Source organism: Protopterus annectens, chromosome 1.part1 (assembly GCF_019279795.1).
Source record: "Protopterus annectens isolate FY-2018-M chromosome 1.part1, PAN1.0, whole genome shotgun sequence".
NCBI classification, from domain to species: domain Eukaryota; kingdom Metazoa; phylum Chordata; order Ceratodontiformes; family Protopteridae; genus Protopterus; species Protopterus annectens.
In genome coordinates, this window is record NC_056726.1 from 1,394,037,958 (window position 1) to 1,394,050,212 (window position 12,255).

Consider the following 12,255-nt stretch of genomic DNA (forward strand, 5'->3'; position numbering starts at 1 on the left):
CGCATGCCGCCGGACATGTCTAATTAAATCACTGCAGTGATGGCGTACCTGCTCATATGTCCGGTTATGCATGCCTATGTCATTTACCCGATGAACAAGATCTTGCCACAGTGCAGTACGCTCCTGCTGGTGCTGGCTGGCCCTGGAAAACAGCAGGGTATAGTGCTGAACCAGGCTGTGGTGGATTTCCTGTTCCTCTGCGGCTGTGTAGGAGGGATTCCTTTGATGAGTCATTAGCCTGGAAGACAACAAAATGATATGTGTGAGCAAGTCATGTGGCACACTTAATATTATACAGAACAGATATCAGTTAACTGCCATATATAGCATCTGTTCATCTGTCAGAGGATACACACATTCAATACCACATATCAGTGCTCAGCCCACAACTGGCTGACAGTGCCTGCTACACTCCATATAACAAACCAGTATACACCAGTACTCGGCACAGTGTTTGGGATCCAATGCACAGCCTTGCCACGGGGGTACATATCAAGCTAATGCATGAAGAAATATGTCATCCATTGCAATGTATGTGAAGTACAGTTACAGTATAGCCAGCAACCCACCGTAGTCGTTGATGCCATACCCCTACCTAACATATGTGCACAGTTGTTAATATAGCTGGCATACTGCTGTAACAGAGTATACATGTTGCTAGGTACACACGCAAACCCTGCAACACACATGTGATTGCGGACATGGTACAGGCATCATTACACACACATCAGACATTCATACAACATACAAATGTATGCTGACACAGATGAGCATTTCCTGTGTACCTTACAGTACCGTGTGCCCCTACTTACAGATACCTATGCCTGAGGTATGTAATCTGTGCAGACTACAGGAAATACACAAGACAGTGTTACCAGGGAATGTGAACATACACCATAATGTGCTGTCCATATATATATCTGTATCTCTCTCTCTCTATATAGATATATATATATATATGTATATATATATATATATATATATATATATATATATGTATATATCTATATATCTACATATCTATATATCTATGTATATCTATTTATGTATATATATATATATATATATATATATATATATATATATATATATATATATATATATATATATATATATATATATATATATATATATATATATATATATATATATATATATATAGATTAGTTATAGATATAGATATATATATCTATATGTACATATATATATATATATATATCTATCTATCTATATATATATATATATATATATATATATATATATATACACACACATATATATATATATATATATATATATATATATATATATACACACACACACATACTTGTAAACATCCATTGCTGTACATATACATGCACATATAGGCAGATATACTGCCCACCTTTCATGGTGGGAATATCAATTATGAAACAGTTGTGAGACATACAATTATGTAATAATATTGCACAGTGTTGTGCAGAATGCATTTCGCTGTCCTCACGCCGTATAGCTGTAGCAGACCTCACTGGCTGTAACTCAGTCCCACAGCATTTAACCACCACATGACATATACCTGCACTGCTTGCTGTTTTCAATGCCACACACTACAACCTACATAGATATGTACCTTCAAATACATATATAAGTCCAGCCTTCACTAACAGTTGCAGTATGTCCCTTGCCCTATGCACATCTGCATATACATATAGATACGGACCGCTACCACATATGGAGGGTTCACAGTATGTAGAGTACCCTTCAGACACATCATTCGGATGCCAGCAAATACATTTCTGTTACATACCTTACCTTTGTATTTCTCACCTCTGTCTGTTGTACCTGTTGACGTTTTTTTTTTTTGTTGGTTGGTGTCTCCACCTGCCTCTGTTTGTTTTTGTTTTGCTTGGTTGGTGTCTCCAACTGCCTCTGTTTGTTTTATTTGTTTTTTTTGGTTGGTGTCTCCAACTGCCTCTGTTTTTTTTATTAGGGTTGGTGTCTCCAACTGCCTCTGTTTGTTTGTTTGTCTGTCTGTCTGTCTGTCTCTCTCACTCTCTCTCTCCAGTTGCTGTAATAATATTATTGCATGTGTGGACAGCAAGTACAGGCTGCTTTTGTAGGTATCTGCACATGTGCATGTGATGGCCTCTGCACCAATTGGTGCCCACCATTTAGTAATTTCATGCAGCCTGCTGTGTGGTAATTGCAGTTCTCACTGTGATTTCAGGACACTGCTATAAAATTATAGGTTAGGTAGGCATAGGCCTTTCAGTTTAGCAAGGTGGGGACCATGCTTGTTTGCTGTGGACACTGTTGTGTCAGTCAGAAGGTTGGTATATCTCTCATATCTGAGGCTGGGTTGTAGCCAGTGGAATGCATGTTGTACTGAAACCTGACTGTTGCTTCTTCCAGTACACTCTTCTCAGTGTGTAAGTTTACTCACACCTCCTAATGCTAACACTGGATACATGGGAGTATGTACCTTCTTTTGGGATTAGGGAATCAACTGGCATACAACAGTAGTTATTGCAATGTATTCCTATGGCTTTCCTATTTTCCCTTTACATTCACTCCTTGTAATGCATGTTATATGTCTTTATTGCAATGTATTCCTATGGCTTTCCTATTTTCCCTTTACATTCACTCCTTGTAATGCATGTTATATGTCTTTATTGCAATGTATTCCTATGGCTTTCCTATTTTCCCTTTACATTCACTCCTTGTAATGCATGTTATATTTCTTTATTGAAATGTATTCCTATGGCTTTCCTATTTTTCCTTTACATTCACTCCTTGTAATGCATGTTATATTTCTTTATTGCAATGTATTCCTATGGCTTTCCTATTTTCCCTTTACATTCACTCCTTGTAATGCATGTTATACGTCTTCAGCACCAAGCTATTGTATATCTGCTGTGGCTTAGTGGTACATCATGCAGACTGGTGAGCCCAGGGTGTGGGATTTGAGACTGACAAGGGTATTTTATTTTGCTGCTGAGCAGTACAAGGGCCTTGTCATACAGAGTGACTAAGGCACTTTTAAGCAGTTGGGAGCGGGTTTGCATGGGTTTGCACGACATTTAGCGATGCTAAGCTACGCTTAGCTTAGCTTATTGTATGTTAGCAATACTAAGCTAAGCTTAGCGTAGCTCATTTTATGTTAGCAATACGAAGCTAAGCTTGGCGTAGCTTATCATATCTCAGCAATGCTAAGCTAAGCGCACACATGCACACACTGGTGTAAACCCACTTACTACTGTTTACAAGTGCTCACTCCCGCTAACCCCCGCGCTCATGTCTTTGACAGAAAAGTAAATGGGGAGATAGGAATGTGACAATGAAGGGTGCACAAAAAGGAGAAGACAGTAGGACCAGCTTGGGATGTACATGATGGGTGTGGAGAAGGTCCATAGCTGCCCATTTCTTTACCAGCAACAGCTGTGCATATGCAATATATTAGGTGGGATATTTGAAACCTTCCACCCCTGAGAGAGGGGTGAGGACAACTAAGTATGTTGTACTACCAATTATGAATATCAGGCACATGCACTGTTTGTGAACTGTTATACTGTCATTAGTACGTTACTCACTTCTGAACAGTTTGTGGTTTGTGTTGACATTAGCACAGTCTGCTCAGGACAACTGGACATATTTCTGTTCTGTGTATGCCTACCTACACCCTTGGTTGTGCCTAACTACACGAGTATATAGTACCTTTGGGTAGGGGTGCAGAACTGCAGAGTGCATTATTTATTATCTTGTGATGTTTATCTTACTGAACATGCAGAGTTGCTGTGTACCTGTAAGTCTATGAAGGCTTGTAGTCTGTCTGAGTAGCTCCCACCTGTGGACATATCCAGATGGTAGACAGAGGTCAGCCTAGTATTCTTTGACTGTGCACCACAGCAGTCTTTTCAGCACCTGAACAATGGCATTGTCACATGTGGTTGCTAGCAGTACATGGCTAGATCCTTTGATATTTCTGTGTTGTACTTCTACATAAAGGCATGCTTGTGGGATTCATTCTACAGCTATTTGCAGAGTGTGTAACAGCAGACAAGCTGATATGCCTGTGTGTTTCTGACTCTTCCAGGCCTCAGATACTCTCACATATATATTTGAACAGCCTCAGGGAAAGGTACATATAACTGGGTTACACCTGTGATATAGTTCAGACATTTTACAGTTCAGACTTTGGGGGATTCAGAGCATATGTATTACTACACATTTTCTGACGTGCAAGCGGTGTCTACTCTCACTTATTGACATTTGTCATTCAATGAGATTCAACACTTGTCTCCCTACTGTTAGTACATTTCACAGGGAGTCAGAGGGGCACAGCTAACATTTGTTTACAAATCAGGGTCATCACTGTAGATCAGTCACTGTTGGGGGGTTTGGCCTGTGACCTATGCAAATATGCCACTGTTTATCCTGCTCTGATACTGTGTGGGGTTTGTAAGCTGCTACTGTAACCTTATTCCCTACTAGCATGACTGATCCTCTTTTCACAGTCATGTCATGCAATTCCACAACACCTGCTGGTTAAGGCTCACAGAACACGATTTGTGTTATGCCATTTCTATTTTCCCTTTACATTCACGCATGGTAATGCATGATATATTTCTTTCAGCACCAGGTTATTGTATATTTGCTGTGGTGTAGTAGTACTTCATGCCGACGGGTGTGTCCCAGGTTCGAGACTGACAAGGGTATTTTATTTTGCTGCTGAGCAGCACAAGGGCCTTGTCATACAGAGTGACTAAGGCACTTTTAAGCAGTTGTAAGTGGGTTTGCACGAGTTTGTGCGATGCTTAGCGATGCTTAGCTAAGCGCACACAAGCTCACACTTGCACACCCCCACTAACTACTGCTTAAAAGTGCTTACTCCCGCTAAGACCCGCGCTAATTTCTTTTAAAGAAAAGAAAATGGGGAGATAGGAAAGTGGTGAAAAAGGGGGCACAAAGAGGGAAAGACTGTAGGGAAACCAGCTCAGGATGTGCAGAATGGGTGTAGGGAAGGTCCATAGCTGCCCATTTCTTTACCAGCAACAGCTGTGCATATGTATGAAATTTGGTGTGAAATTTGAAACCTTCCACCCCTGAGAGAGGGGTGAGCACAACAAAATATGTTGTACTTCCAATTAGAATTATCAGTTTACATGTCCACTGGACATGTATGCGAATTAGGCAGCTATGTATGGGGCGTAATTTTTTTGTGGGAACAGATTGCCCTTTTTTTATTTTTTTTTCAGGTGAGAGTGGAATGTGAGGTAGAGGAAGTAGGTATATTTGGGGAGGTAGGTTGGGGAGGTAAACAGGCAAGACAAACAAGACGCATACAGGGGCGGAGTTTGACACATGGGGTGAGTGAACACAATTGATGGGGAAGGATGTTTGGAAATCGCAAGCCCATGAGCCCACAGATGGTAAAAGTGGAACTGAGATCCCCACCCATGGGCAGTCACCACTGCACCGTCACAGCCCCGAGGGTGGCTGTGCTGGGGGCTGAGTAGGATGGGCAGGCGCACCCGAGAGATGTGCCACTCTCGCCTCAAGCTGGCATAGGGGATCAGCGACTGAACGCTGGATCTCCCTAAGCACCACAGACCGGACCCTTCGAAGGGTGATGGGTGGCCCTTCTTCACCCATGCTTGCACAGGGAGGATGAGCCCCATCCCCTGCAGCGCTTCCACCCGAATGTGGCACAGGACCAATGGAGGAGGGGAGTCTGGGCTGGGCACCGGAGCTGCTGGTGCCAGGTGCACTCGTCAACTGAGGAGGGACAGGTGGGTCTGCTGGGACCGGCCTTCCCATACGTTCTGTGATTAGGTGTGTTTAATTACAACATAAAGAACAGCATTCCAGATTAGTTGTAACAGCATGCAGTAATATTCCCATTAACCTAACACACCAAGGTTCCAACAGTTGAACAGCAAGCATAGCACATGCATATATTGAATGACAGTGGATATTCCAGCAACATGCAGGGATGTTTGGTAGCAACAGGCCACCATGAACGTGGTATTTGAACAGGGCACATGCATCAACATTAATGCAAATATTTATAAAACAATAGGACATATGTCCCAACAAATATTTAAGGTTACACATACCCATTGAGGTGTGCAATTGCATGGTTTATGCACATACGGTAGGGTGTAGAAAAAACCCTCAGTTAACATCTTATGATGACCTTTTAGTCTACACTACATTCCCAGTGACTGCAGTTGTATATCCCCTGCCTGTATTATTACACTTGCTACCATACATTAGGTTGTGTCATGGGTTTGGCTAGTTCAATATATTCCTGACCCATATCTGACATACTAACTGTCCAGGATTCAGGTGTTACTGCTACATATTTCTTGTTTGCATTTATATTTCTTTATCTACATATCTGGGATGTTTTCACATGACATTTTCACTTCGATTTGTACAGAACCCTGCATTTCTTAACACACACTCACATTTCTGGTGAATAATTACATACCACATGTGTGCCAGGTTTACTTATTCATACTAGCCAGTAACTGACTATTGTGGACTGTATATATGTTTCACAGCTACTAGCACTTCCATCACCCACTTTATATGGGGCTGCATATATCTGGGTTGCCAGCACATTTTCAAACAGTACTGTTTGTATAATGCAAGGGTACTACAACAGTTCAGACTCTGTGACACAGACACACTCTGGGTTTTAGGCCTTTATTAATGACATTGCACACTTTTCCACAGGCTCACTCCTTTATTTGTTTTAACGGTGTTTATGGCAGACATGTTCATGACATATTATACCTTTATTAATAGGTTAGAACAATCTTTTTTCAGGCTCACTCACTTATGTTATATGACAGTGCCTGCAGAGATATTATTCCAGACATATGTTACCTTTCTTAATGGGTTACTACACTCTGTTTCTGCCTCTCTGACGTTTTTATCTGGCAGTACATGCAGAGGACTTATTCAGGCAATTCTATGGCTGTTTTATTGGACTACAACACATTCTTTCATGCTCTCAAAACATATTTTATATAACAATACATGCAGAATAATTACTAACCTGCCTGGTGGCGCAAACTTAGCAGCCTATCAGCATAGGCTTGCTGATTCGTAACACGGTCACCTGCAGCTGTTAAGTAAATGAAGGGATATTGAAACATACCTATCCATTCTACATACTCCATTATCAATTCTTACATACTGCATTCCATGGCTACATACTCAGTTGTGGGGCATCCTGCATCCCACAGGCCTCCTGTATCCACTGGTTCAGGCGGTCCTGCTTTCGTCTCTTCAGGTCTGCATGGTGGTGACGGACCTGCTCACCAGTCTGGGGAGTGCCTGTGGCACTGGTGAGATCACAGGATAACCGGTTCCCAGCCTCTGCCTTGTACTCCATCCCTTGGAATTGGCCCTGCAGGAGTCTTGACTCGTGATGGTGGACAAGGAGCCAAACCATGTATTTGGACTCCTTGATGCCCCAACGTTGCGCTCGGAAGCGTGAACCCTCTCCTACACCTGCCATTCTGACTGCAAATGCATGCTACAATCAGTTATGATGAGTATTCTCACCTATGGGGCTTAAATATGCCACATATCCCGCACTTTTTTGTGATTGGCCAATTTGTAAACTTCTCGGCTGACTGCAGACCTCCTTAGTAATGGTTAAACTACCATTCGTAAGTATATGAATGTTAATAGTGGCTTCTTCTCCAATGTTGTCATGGCTTAGTGGTGCTGTACGTTGATTATGATGCACAGGTTCCTGGGTTCGAACCTTGTCATTCTTTCCTTTTAGGGAGCGGCACGTACGTCCGTGCAAACACATTGCGCTGGGTAAAGCGCTATTAAACTATGGGCAACTCTGTTTAGCTGGGTAAAGTGCTATTAAACTATGAGCACCTCTGTTTAGCTGGATAAAGCACTATTAAACTATGGGCACCTCTGTTTAGCTGGGTAAAGTGCTATTAAACTATGGGCACCTCTGTTTAGCTGGGTAAAGCGCTGCTTAAGAGCAGGCTATTATATATCTGGATCCTTTAAAAATATATATTTTGTTCACTGATACATTAGCCATTTCACTGCTTTTAATAATATTTTAATCATATATGTCTGGTATTATTTCAAATACTGATTTAAAACATAAATACAAAGGTGAGTGGTGGGAATCGAACCATGAATGCCTCCTCTTTATGCATACGCTTTACCATTACGCTATTGCAATTAATTTGCATAAGTTGTTCTTATATGCTCTTCAATGTCACAATTGCTAACTGTGGTTAAGCAATGGGCACACCCGCGCAAAAAAGCATAAATATGGGCAGCTATATCATGGATTTAAAAAAAATAAAATTAATTTGTTACGTTTTATAACTGTGATGGGGTTTACAGTGTCAGGGAGTGTGGTGTTGGGTGCAAGTGCATTTGACCGAACTCTGTGCTTTTTAAAACCTTGCAGGGGCGTGGACTTTTAGACTGCTCGGCAGTCGGACATGCTCCCTGCTTTCCTACTCAGTCCTTGTAGGAGTTACGGATGAGTCAGTGTGTCCTCATGAATATTCATTGCACGCTGACATCAATCCTTTCAACTGCAGCCTCTGAGTAAGACTTATTAAGTCTTACATGGAGGATTAGTGAATCCGGGGGAATGTGCATCCCGAACATTACCATAGGTGCATAGGTTGATACTAGCCTATCTGCCCTAGGGCATGTATAAGCCTAGCCAGAGTGTGTTTGGCTTTTGCAGCCCTGTTAGATTAGTAGACTGTGCCTGTGAATAGTAGGTCACACAAGATAGGCCTTTTACGTTTGCTTTATTGTGCCTCTGTCCAGCAGGGACCCAGAAGAGATTCCAGGGGTAAACATACGATCACCCATCCACTCGTCAATATGTCTCCTGTAGGGGGTCAGTGGGGGGCTCAGCCTATGCGGGACTGGGATCCCATTCCAGAGTGAGGGGAGTGTCTGGGATAGAAATGTGTCCCTCCAGAATGTCCTATAAATATCTGTGCTGAGGTATAAGTCCCTGGAACGTGTAGCTCTAAGGGATCCAGATATCCTGAGGTGGAGCATGTCCATTAATTCTGTGTTGGACATGGCTGTAAACAACAGGCACAGATCGCATCTGAGTAGGTGGTAAGCGACTGAGTAGAGCTGGAGTTACTTTAGCCGTACTGCACAGGGAATCTGTGTGAGTCCCTAGATCCACTTGGTGAGGTACTTTTGTGGCCAATACAGTTGCTGCAGATGTCAGGTAAGGTACATCCCAAATGGGGCATTGTATCCAGTCATGGGCCTTATGAGTATAGGGGCACAATGACTTTACTTGATCTAGATGTGAAACCTGTTGGGATAAGGAGGGCTATATAGAATGTCTGTCTAACCACTATGGCAATGCAATTGTGAAAGGCAAGATTACAAACTACTCATGTCCCCATATCCCTAACAACTTCTACCATACTTAATGTATTAACACCTATGTGGTAATGCGCGGGCACTATGTGATTCCCAAAGGGGATGATTATGCATTTAATGGCATTCAGCTGTAGGCCATGGCTCTGGCACCAGTTATCCATCTCTGTGAGACCCTTTTGGAGGATGCTTGTGCCAGCTGGAGAGTCAACTATGGCACCCAGTTTGCAGTCATCTGTGAACATGGTCAGCCATATTCCTCCTGTGTTAGCCTGTATGTCAGAGGAATATATACTGAACAAGACAGGTCCCAGGACTGAGCCTTGTGGGATGCCACGTGTAACTGGTGTAGAGTCAGACATGGCACCTGCAATACATACCATGTGGGTGCTATCCCTGATCCACTTAGCAATCCATCTTGTGACATATATGTCGATATCTAAGCAGGTGAGCTTATGTATGATGCCCGAGTGGGGTATTGTTGTGAAGGTGTATGCGAGGTCCAGGTAGGCTGGGTGGACTACCTTCCCTACATCTATGGACCTGGTAACTGTTTAAAGAAGTCGACCATGTTCAAGAGGCAATATCTGCCCACAAAAAAAGCTGAGTTGTGTAGGATCCAGTGCCTGTAGGTTCCCAATGTCTGTGTGTATGAGTACCATGATGATACGCTCCATAGCTTTGCAGACCAGGCTAGATAGGCTTATAGGGCGATAGTGTCCGGGGTCTGTTGTGGCACCACCTTTGTGGAGCGGGACCACTGTTGCTGTACGCCATTCCTTGGGTACATATCCTGTAGTAAGTCTGATATTGAACAGTGACTTCATGTGAGGGTTACGTTTGTCATGAAGCTTGTGTAAGATGCAGGCCGGGACACCATCCGGTCCTATTGATGCTGTGTTGTCTGCCTTGGAGAGGCAGCACTCACCTGATCATCTGTGATGTCAGGGAGGCTACACTCTCTTAGGATGGACATTTGCTCATTAGGGGGGATGGGGGGTGACATTTGCACTGAACCTGTTTGCCAGGATGATGGCAATGTCTGTGGGTTCAGTGTATGTATTGTCATTTCACAGGAATACACAGCATATCTGGGAGTTGGCACCCAGGTTCGTGACATAACTAAAGAAGGCCTTGTGATTGTTCTCAGTGTGTGGTGCAATTTACCTTTTGAAGTGGGTCTTAGATGAATTCATGAGTGAACGTAGCTTCTTGCTAGTACTGATTAGAGATGCCTTCCCTTATTGGGATTGTGCTCTATCATGTAGTAGCCCCCTCCTTTTGTTGTATAGCTTATTTATGGCCGTGGTCCATCTGACAGGTCCCCTGACTTTGGAGGAGTGAGTCTTGTTCTTATTTTGGGATAGCACGATCCATGCATTCCAGTAGGTGTCAATAGAATGTGTTTGTAAAGGATTCAGCGGTCTGAGCCATACTTACCTCTGTCCCAGGGTCTTTGAAGGATACCAACTTGGTTTAGAGGAGTGTGACGGTTGCTGTTGGTAAGTACTTCACCGAGAGAACCTAGGATGGGGATGGGGATGGGATATGCATGTCCAGTGAGATAAATGTATGGTCAGACCTTACCAATGAGGGGCATACCTCTGGTGTGGAACATGGAGTCCCCATGTTGGTGATGATCAGGTCCAATATGTTTTCCCCTCATGTGGGTGTGGTGACCAGTTGCGACATAGCATTTGTGTTTAGAAATTCTAGCAACAGTTGGGTGAGGGTGTTGTGGCTTGAGTAATATTCCCAGTCAATGTTTCTGTAGTTGAAGTCACCCCATATAATGGTGTTTGTAGAGACCGTCATATCCTCCAGTGTTCCCAGGAAAGCTGAGTGGGGTTCCTGAGTTTGGGAGGGTGGTCTGTAGCAGGCTACAAACTGAAATGCAGTTTTGCCCACTGTTAGTTGCACGTGTATGGTCTCTGATGCTTCCTGCAGTGCTACTAACCTGGAGGTGTGTGTATCTGTGATGTATACGGATACTCCCCCAAAAGTTGTTGGTCGGTCTGAGTCTTGTGGCCGAAAAGCATGGTATTAAGTATAACTTGGTAGTACTGGTGTGCATTTGGGAGCCTGAACCAGGTGTCTGTTACTGCACAGATATCGACATTCACCATACTGAGGAGAGTCTTGAGTGCGTGCATTCTGGGGTCTAGACATCTGGTGTCGAGCAGCATTACCCGTACTTTTTTTTACCTTGTATTGTCCATGGAGGTGGGTTTGTCATTTGAGCCTTGCCCAAAAAAGGCACTGTGGAGGTGGCAACAGCCTTAGCCAGTATTTGAAAGTCCAGGGGTGACAGGTGCAAGCTGTCCATAGCGAAGCTATGTGGCATGTTGAGCATGTCATCCCAGGCTGACAGACACTGGATCCCCTTTGAATGACACTAATATGTTATCCAGCTGTTACAATTGATCAGCTTGTCTGTATACTGTGCCATCATTCTTGGTGAGGGTAAGATGCTACACAAGGTCAGGGTCATACTGGCCTGGATTACATGATCACAGAGCTCCTCTATGTCCCTTGTCATGTAGTCCAGGGAGGAACGTCTGAGGTAAGTCACACCAGCATGGACAATGACGGAGCCATATTTGTACTTGCTTTGGAGTGACCTGAGTGCATGTTTAATGTGGCAGAACCTGCCACCCGACAGACAGCGCAAAGTGTCCTCCTCCTTGTTCAGCCTGGTGAGTGTGACGTCAGTGTGTCTGACAATAGAGTCATCTATTACAAGTGTATTAGGTGTGTTTTTAGCCCTAAGGGCAGTGACTGTGTGGCACACTGTCTTTGTGAACCATGTGATATGTGGGTAATGTCGTGGGGTAGCAGTTGTCTGGGTGTCTGCTTAGA